At 36.7% G+C, this 9,454-nt stretch overlaps 1 long non-coding RNA gene across 1 annotated transcript; it reads left to right on the forward strand.

Moving 5' to 3' along the window:
- Nucleotides 1-7,354: 7,354 nt before the first annotated feature.
- LOC141346330 (uncharacterized) lies at nucleotides 7,355-8,912 on the forward strand. Its single transcript, XR_012357195.1, has 3 exons — nucleotides 7,355-7,484; nucleotides 7,876-7,974; nucleotides 8,568-8,912. It is a non-coding gene; the product is annotated as an uncharacterized lncRNA (long non-coding RNA).
- Nucleotides 8,913-9,454: the final 542 nt, after the last annotated feature.

Consider the following 9,454-nt stretch of genomic DNA (forward strand, 5'->3'; position numbering starts at 1 on the left):
TTACTTACATTGTTACCAAAAGTTCCTATTTCAAGTAAATGTTGCTCCTTTGAACTTTCTATTAATTAAAGAATCCACCAAATATTAAGCAAAACCACCGTTTTCAACATTGAGGATAATAAAAATTTACTCAGCATCTTTTTTTATACTAGTTCTGTCACGACATCTCTCAGAGAGTTTTCACATGGTAATGGCCATGTTAATGTGTTTGATCTTGGCAGAATAGAAGTACTGAGACTTGCTACTGCCAGACATGCTGCTGTGAGCATGTAAGAAATACTGCTACATATATAACATATATGAAATAACCCATATATAGAACATACATGAAATCACCTCATAACAGATCTATACAGGTGGAGCTGGGGGAGGTGGGGGGTTTCTGAAGTGCACTGCAACTGAATATTTGAATGTTAAGCAGCAAGCTCATTGGCTGCTGATTGGCAAAAAGAACCAATCAGCTGTGGCATGTGAATAATGATGTCATTATGTCAGATTGCGTGATCTTGAGTTTCATGACAAATCTTTGGATATCTTTTGTCAGCATGTTCTCACTCCCAACTCAGCACATATTGATGCTTGGTCAGGACTCCTTGGTGTCACATTTTGATGCTCAGAGTACCTCTTTAGCATCACTTTTGGACATGCAGGGTCCTCCATTGCTTCTAGTTATTTGCATAATGCGTCACATTTAATGGTTTGCATGCATTTGCAAAAATAGAAAACATTTATATAAATGTATACTTTCATAGATATTTTGGAGCACCTAACTCCACCCCTACCCTAAACATAACCACTTCTGAACAATATAAAACACGCAACAGGCAAATAAAAGTTTAGCAACAAGTATTTATTGCAAAAACTGACCATGAAAAAGCAGTATAAAAGTATTAGAAACAAGTCGTGTTACATTCCAAGTCCTCCAATATCTTTACGCGAAGAACAGAATGAATCATAAGGTTTTAATCACTGAAAAATGATATTGCTCCCGCACATATCACATTCAAAAAGATTGTTTGGCATGACGCAATTGGTCACGAGACAAACAAGAGCCAATAGCATTTCACAACCAAAGCTGACGTAACACTTCTTCTGGCGGCAGTTTTTTAATTTGTGCACAAACTGCATACAGGATGAGCTTTATGGTGGATAGAGACAGCGATCACATCTATTCCTCTCAGAAATCAATTGTTTTGCCTCGGAAGACTTGTGATATTAATACTTTTCAAATAAATTGCGACTGTAGTTGTATCTGCTTGTTATATCCTCTGTTTTATATTGACAAATGGTAGGTTTAGGGGCAGGGGTTGGGTTACATGCTCATAAATGCGTAAATAGTGTAATGTAAAATTAATTGTTTTGACTGTTTACATTGAAAAAAAAAACACACACCCTAACATATATGCAATAATGCCAAAATTGTAATTTAATCATGACCATAAACTCCCTAATGCCTTTCATGTCAGTATATTGATGCCAAAGGTTTCTTATTTAAAGCAATGGAGGACCCTGCATGTCGAAAAATGAAGTTAAAGGGGTACCCTGTGTGTCAAAAAGGGAGTCAAGGAGTCCTGAACAAGCGTCAATATGTGACGAGTGTGGAGTGAGAATGTGTAGCTTTTGTTGCAAACATGAGCCTGAAGTTTTTTTGGTTAGTGAGAAAGGGCTAATCCAAAATCTGGAAACAGTTGGTAATTATAAAAACAATCCACCCTAACTTGTGGGAATGCACCATTATCGATCATGCACGGTATAATTTGCTTATTTGCAGTCGCAATTATTACACAGTAGTATAATGTATTTCTCACTGCTGCTGGTCCCTGAATCAAATGTCCTCAGAGAGCAGCTCGTATTCTTTGCATCTCTCGCAATGCATCCAACAAACCAAGTGTGTTTAAAGTTTTGGTGCCAAATCCAAAGGGAAAACTACTTCAGTAACAGCGAAACTGGCGTCTTTCTTGTCACTGATGATGCAAGCCCTAAAAGTAAAATGTTAAAAGAGACCCGCAGTGGGAGTTGTGAAAACTCAAAGTTGCCTGTTTTTCTTTGTGCATCTCTTTCACAGATACAGTTTCATTCTTATGGTACATTTCATTTGCAAAATCCCAATTTCAAAAGGTTAATTATTTTGCTGATATTGACCAGCTGAGGTAATCAGCAGACTCAATCACTTCCGGTGACTTGAGCTGAAGTGCCGTCCTCATCTGCCCTCCCCCACAGTCAGGCCTCATTGCGGATTCTGCAGAGAGATCAGTCTTTTAATGGGCTATCATTAGCTTCTCTTCATCTGCTCAGTGAAAGCGAAAAGAGGGGGTGTGGGTGGTGCTGGAACCAGAAAGCCGCAGCAGAAGTGACGACTTGCTTGACCATGAAAGAAAATTAATGGGACATGCATGGGTAATGAGATTACAGAGCTGTATGTCCCTGTCCAGAGAGCAGGATCACCAGGTATGCCGGTTTAGGAATCAGAGATGGAAACAAAGCAGGCTATGCGCATATGTGATAAAACCATAGAGATGTTCACAGCGGGTGTCTGTGCTCATTTGATGATCTGCTAGACTCCCTTTCTCTCTCTCTGCTGGCAGTATGTTGGGAGCGTGACAGGGCAGACTATTGGTCGCAGCTGTCTGGGGTTCTCTGAGGGCCTGTGCCATACGGCCGGTATGAGAACTAGAGTGGCCCGAAGTCCTGTAGGATCATTCTGACCATATTCTGCATCCATTCTAGCGGTTAATATCAAGCACAGCCTGCCGGGTGGCTTGTTTCCCCAGGAAGAACCGCAGAAAGATCAGATTAGTTGTAAATTGACTTGGAAATGGCACAAAAGCTGTTTGAGAATAAAAAGAATGTTTAATGCAGCATACATAACTCCAGAAACTAAGGGTTAGTTAATCGAAAACGGAAAATTCAGTTCATTTACACATGTTCATGTCATATCAGACCTGTATGATTTGCTTTCTCTTGTGGAACACAAAAGAATACATTTTGGAAGCAGGACTACACTAACTTTCCTTTTATGGCCAAAAAAATCTCTTAAAGGCTGATTTGCACATACTAGGCGACAGAGCTGCATGCTTAATCGCTAAAATATCGCCATATAGAGGGTTTGCACTTACGTCATAATTTGTTCATAATTTGATACTCGGATGTAAACAACAGCATGGGTTGCACTGTTAATGTACTACTGAAAATGTTGTTCTGCTAATTTATGCTGTCTAAACCATGAAACAATGTGTGGAAACTGCTAAAGCATATAGAGAAGGACTTAGTAAGCAGGAAATGGCATAGTATTTGGACAAACTAAAGTTAATAGGTGGTAAAGATACATATGAGCAGTATAAAGTTCTTTGCCTAATATTTCACCTACCTGACCGGAAATTATGAGAACAAACACGAAAGTTGTCAAGATTCTTGCCCTGAAAATTCTGGTTCAGTTTGGCCAACCACAAACGCCTTTTGTTCCTCAGTTTTTACTCCTCTCCTTGATTTGATGTAACATTTGGCAGTCTATAGTACTCCAGATGTTTTTCCTGGTACGACCGATTAGTACATAATTGACCATTTTCAGCAGCAATAATCAGCAAAATATGCAAGTTTTGTTCAGTTCAGTGGCGTTGTTTACTCTCAGTGCGGCCAATATGGTCGATTGATGACGTGACGTGAAAACACTCTATCGATTCAAACATCCACAAGATCTTATTTCTAAATGGCAGCGATTCATCTGTGTCTATTAAACATTTGACAATGTCATATCAGAAGATTCAAATCTGTTTTCACACTGTCTCTGACACAGAGTGAGAATTTACAGTTGTGTATAGGTATGAAATAGCTTCACAAACAGTCTTTTCAACATACTTCTGTCTTACAAGAAGTACTGGGATAAAAGTTTATAGTTCGGATATAAACACTGACGTCTATGGTAGAGAACAAAATAGAGCAAATCATCTTTTATAATGATTTTTTGCTTCAAACTGGGCTTCAAATAGCATTTGTTGATTACAATGTTGATTATACTGTTTCGCCAATAGGTGGCGACAAGTAAGTGACTGTTCAAAAAATGTATTTGAATCGCTCATTTAAGAGATTTGTTAAAAAACGCTGATTCATTCAGTAATAGAGCAAGTGAAGTATTTATGAGTGACTCATTGATTCATTTAAAAGATAATTCAACATTTTTGAACAGAATGAGGCAATTCATATTTTGTCACAGTAAACTACATGATATTTTGCTTAGTTCAGAATCGTGGGAGAATCGTGATCTCTATTTGAAACAAACAAACAAACAAAAAAATCATGATTCTCAGTTTATCCAGAATTGTGCAATTAAATGCAGCCTTGGTAAGTATAAAAGACTACTTTCAAAAACATAAAAATAAAAATAAAAATAAAAACATCAACAGCAAACTTTTGGACAGGAGTGTACCTGAAATTCTTGACCTTGAACAAATTCTTAAACATTTTTTTTTGGTTTGGAGTCATTTAAATCAAATAATTAATAGGGTTGTGTGCCATTCAGAAATTAATTGAAAAGGTGCAGTATAGAGTGTTTTCACGATGCGTCATCAATTGGCCATATAGGCGGCACTGAGCATGAACCGAATGCTCATTATTGCTGCTGAAAATTGTCATGTTCTGAGCTGTACTAATGTACATTTGGACAACACGGTCTCACCCCTATTCGTCACATACTGCCGTTTGGTCATTTTCCCCTCACGTCCATAAGCTGACGTTGAGGGTACCCCCTCTTCGTCGCGTGGCACCGTAGAGGGTCATCCGATAGATTTGAATGCAAATCCCTCATCTTTGGATTTTGACGAAAGGGGGTTTGGCATCCAGATGAGAGCAGTTGCGTACAAATACCACGCAGAATCTTCTACGGCAATTACGTCACCAGCGAGGCTCAGTTCGACCAGTTCACCTGATACGTGGTGTACACCTTCAAGCAGGTAAGTGACCGCAACAATCTTTTCATTATTTTAATTATTTCACTGTTTCTGCATCACTTGCATGGGGTCATGTGTTAAAACGGAAGCTTAGTGGAACAGTTAGCGCGGCTGCTAAGTTAGCCTACGATTGAGATTAGCCGAAGCTAACTTCTAACTCGTGCAGTTTGAAATCGATACATAAATAAAACTGTTTTTAATCATATTCACGTGGCTGAAATCAGCTCTACAAATCAACCAGCCTAGTATCGCGTATCATGTAAAAAGTCCGCACATTTACCATATTTTTACCATAGTAACGTTCACTGTTGCTCGACAATGTCCTGTAAATGCACACTAACCACTAGCTTACTATGGTTTTATCACTGTAACTGCAGTCTTACTGTGGTATTTGTAGTACAAGCACACTAACCACTAGCTTACTATGGTTTTACCACTGTAACCGTAGTTTTACTGTGGTATTTGTAGTAGGCTATAAGCACACTAACCACAAAGCTTACTATGGTTTTACCACTGTAACCGTAGTTTTACTGTGGTATTTGTAGTAGGCTATAAGCACACTAACCACAAAGCTTACTATGGTTTTACCACTGTAACTGTAGTTTTACTGTGGTATTTGTAGTATAAGCACACTAACCACTAGCTTACTATGGTTTTACCACTGTAACCGTAGTTTTACTGTGGTATTTGTAGTATAAGCACACTAACCTCTAGCTTACTATGGTTTTACCACTGTAACCGTAGTTTTACTGTGGTATTTGTAGTATAAGCACACTAACCACAAAGCTTACTATGGTTTTACCACTGTAACCGTAGTTTTACTGTGGTATTTGTAGTATAAGCACACTAACCTCTAGATTACTATGGTTTTACCACTGTAACCGTAGTTTTACTGTGGTATTTGTAGTATAAGCACACTAACCACTAGCTTACTATGGTTTTACCACTGTAACCGTAGTTTTACTGTGGTATTTGTAGTAGGCTATAAGCACACTAACCACAAAGCTTACTATGGTTTTACCACTGTAACCGTAGTTTTACTGTGGTATTTGTAGTAGGCTATAAGCACACTAACCACAAAGCTTACTATGGTTTTACCACTGTAACTGTAGTTTTACTGTGGTATTTGTAGTATAAGCACACTAACCACTAGCTTACTATGGTTTTACCACTGTAACCGTAGTTTTACTGTGGTATTTGTAGTATAAGCACACTAACCTCTAGCTTACTATGGTTTTACCACTGTAACCGTAGTTTTACTGTGGTATTTGTAGTATAAGCACACTAACCACAAAGCTTACTATGGTTTTACCACTGTAACCGTAGTTTTACTGTGGTATTTGTAGTATAAGCACACTAACCTCTAGATTACTATGGTTTTACCACTGTAACCGTAGTTTTACTGTGGTATTTGTAGTATAAGCACACTAACCACAAAGCTTACTATGGTTTTACCACTGTAACCGTAGTTTTACTGTGGTATTTGTAGTATAAGCACACTAACCTCTAGCTTACTATGGTTTTACCACTGTAACCGTAGTTTTACTGTGGTATTTGTAGTATAAGCACACTAACCTCTAGCTTACTATGGTTTTACCACTGTAACCGTAGTTTTACTGTGGTATTTGTAGTATAAGCACACTAACCTCTAGCTTACTATGGTTTTACCACTGTAACCGTAGTTTTACTGTGGTATTTGTAGTATAAGCACACTAACCTCTAGCTTACTATGGTTTTACCACTGTAACCGTAGTTTTACTGTGGTATTTGTAGTATAAGCACACTAACCACAAAGCTTACTATGGTTTTACCACTGTAACCGTAGTTTTACTGTGGTATTTGTAGTATAAGCACACTAACCACAAAGCTTACTATGGTTTTACCACTGTAACTATAGTTTTACTGTGGTATTTGTAGGATATGCACACTAACCACTAGCTTACTATGGTTTTACCACTGTAACCGTAGTTTTACTGTGGTATTTGTAGTATAAGCACACTAACCACAAAGCTTACTATGGTTTTACCACTGTAACTATAGTTTTACTGTGGTATTTGTAGGATATGCACACTAACCACTAGCTTACTATGGTTTTACCACTGTAACCGTAGTTTTACTGTGGTATTTGTAGTATAAGCACACTAACCACAAAGCTTACTATGGTTTTACCACTGTAACTATAGTTTTACTGTGGTATTTGTAGGATATGCACACTAACCACTAGCTTACTATGGTTTTACCACTGTAACCGTAGTTTTACTGTGGTATTTGTAGTATAAGCACACTAACCACAAAGCTTACTATGGTTTTACCACTGTAACTATAGTTTTACTGTGGTATTTGTAGGATATGCACACTAACCACTAGCTTACTATGGTTTTTTTATTTTACGGTATACTATTTGTAAAGCACAGTAACCACAATGCTTACCACACTTTTAAAAAGTTTTTGTGAAGTAATTATTATTCAGTATTTTTTTTTTCTGTCTTGCAGTTATGTCAGATCACCTACTCCAGGAGCTCTTTTAAGAAGCCATCTCTGGTAAAAGCCATCACTGTATGAACTGTAATCCATAATTAATCTACACATAGTTTTGCTCTCTCTCTTTCTGTGATTTATCATGACATTTTTAAAATCTCATAATTTTGACCAATTCTGTCAGAAAGCTGCTAGAATTAACAGGGAACTTGAACTCAAAGCTCCCAATGCTGATCTTGAAGAAGCTGTCAAAGAGGCTAAACAAGTCCTTCAATGATTCAATCTTTCACAGTAATGTTGAAGACATTTAGCTATAACTGATTTGCTTTAATCAACGCATCCTTATTTTAGGTGTTAATAATAACTTTCCTTACAGTCCTTCCTCTCAAATATTTTGGTCACAGATTTTGTTTAGCACATTGTCTCAACATGTGTGTATTTCTCTTTGTTTCAGGGTAAAGGGAAGACCAAAGGAAGGCCTGTCATGGGATTTGAATTGGGCCATGTTGTGCATTCATGGAAAAGACCAAAAGCAAAGGCAAACATTCCAATGGTATGTCAATGTTGGTCTGAGCACCTTGACTGAACTGTACTGCAATATCATATATCAATATATATATGATATTGTACAAGTGTACTCAAACAAAATTCTCAGATTTTTCACTTTTACTTCTGTCATTGGCCATTGCCTCAACTCTCATGTTAATTGTGTCCATTGTAAGTAGTCAGAGTGTTTATACCAATCCAGTTCATATTAAGTCCATTGTATTCTCTCTATATCAACCTTTACAAATTGGCACTGCCTCTTCCTGTTCTAACAGTACATGATATCTACCCACACCTCAGAGGCTCAGAGCCTTTTTTTTTCTATGTTGATTTTTATTTAACACATCTGTCTAAGAAGCACAAGTCTGGAAATGCTAGTTTATCTTGTCACAAATCAGATCATTGGTAAATTTGGCCAAATCAGATTGCTTAAAGCGGTTCATACCAAGAGCAAGAACAACAATAAGAACTATTTTAGCATCCACACCAACGGACGATAGCGTTCTGTTTACTGTTATACACGCTACAGTCATCTGCCATCTGTTGTCAATGTTTTTGTTGTTCATCATGTGATAAATTCTCTTTCTTCCTGTCTTGCAGGATTTCTCACAGACTACTTATGTATATACATATACAGTGATAGTGACAGGAGTGACCACAGTAGAGATGGGAGTGTTGACTGTAGAGGAGAAAGTTAAATAATAATAATATTTTATGGGACATTCATATTTGTACTTAACTAGCACACTGTAAATACTGTTACATTTCTATTCCTTAAATTTATTTGTCTTTTACTATACTAAGTGCCTTTTTATTTTATTTATTTTATACATTTATTTATTTCATAATTTTACTATGTTTAATATGTTTATCTGTGCTGCTTTCTTGTTTTATTGCTGCTGGTCTTTTTGAGCTACCAAACAAATTTCGTTGTATAACTACAATGACAATAACTTATCTTTATCTTTATCTTTATCTTTATCTTTATCTTTTAATTGTTATTAACCAATAATTTGTCTTGCATTTAGTCACAATAGAAGCAAACAACAATTACAGGAGAGATATATTTTTAAAGGTAATAATTGTAAAATATTGAAGTATTGTTCTAATCATTTTTTTTGGCCTATTAGTTTGTTAAACATAAGCATTGAATATTATCTGGCATCTTAATGTTTTCTGTAAACAAATTCTCTTTTTATTTTTGAATATTAGACAATCTTTTTAAGGGGTTTTCTATTGCCTATTTTTTAATTACCTCTATGCAAATGCATTTCAAATGCAATCAACTACTTGTTTTGTCTTTTTTTTTTCTTTCGTAATGGCACAAACTGGAGAGAGAGAATGCTGTTCTGGGCACTGTTTATCTGTGAAAAGTTTGATGTCAATAAACATTGGGAAATGACTACAAAATGTGTGATTCATTATTTTATTCTTATAGTTCATCTGTCAGGTCTAAGAATTGCAATTTTGTAAGGTCCATTTCCAGG

Source organism: Garra rufa, chromosome 12 (assembly GCF_049309525.1).
Source record: "Garra rufa chromosome 12, GarRuf1.0, whole genome shotgun sequence".
Taxonomy (NCBI): Eukaryota; Metazoa; Chordata; class Actinopteri; order Cypriniformes; family Cyprinidae; genus Garra; species Garra rufa.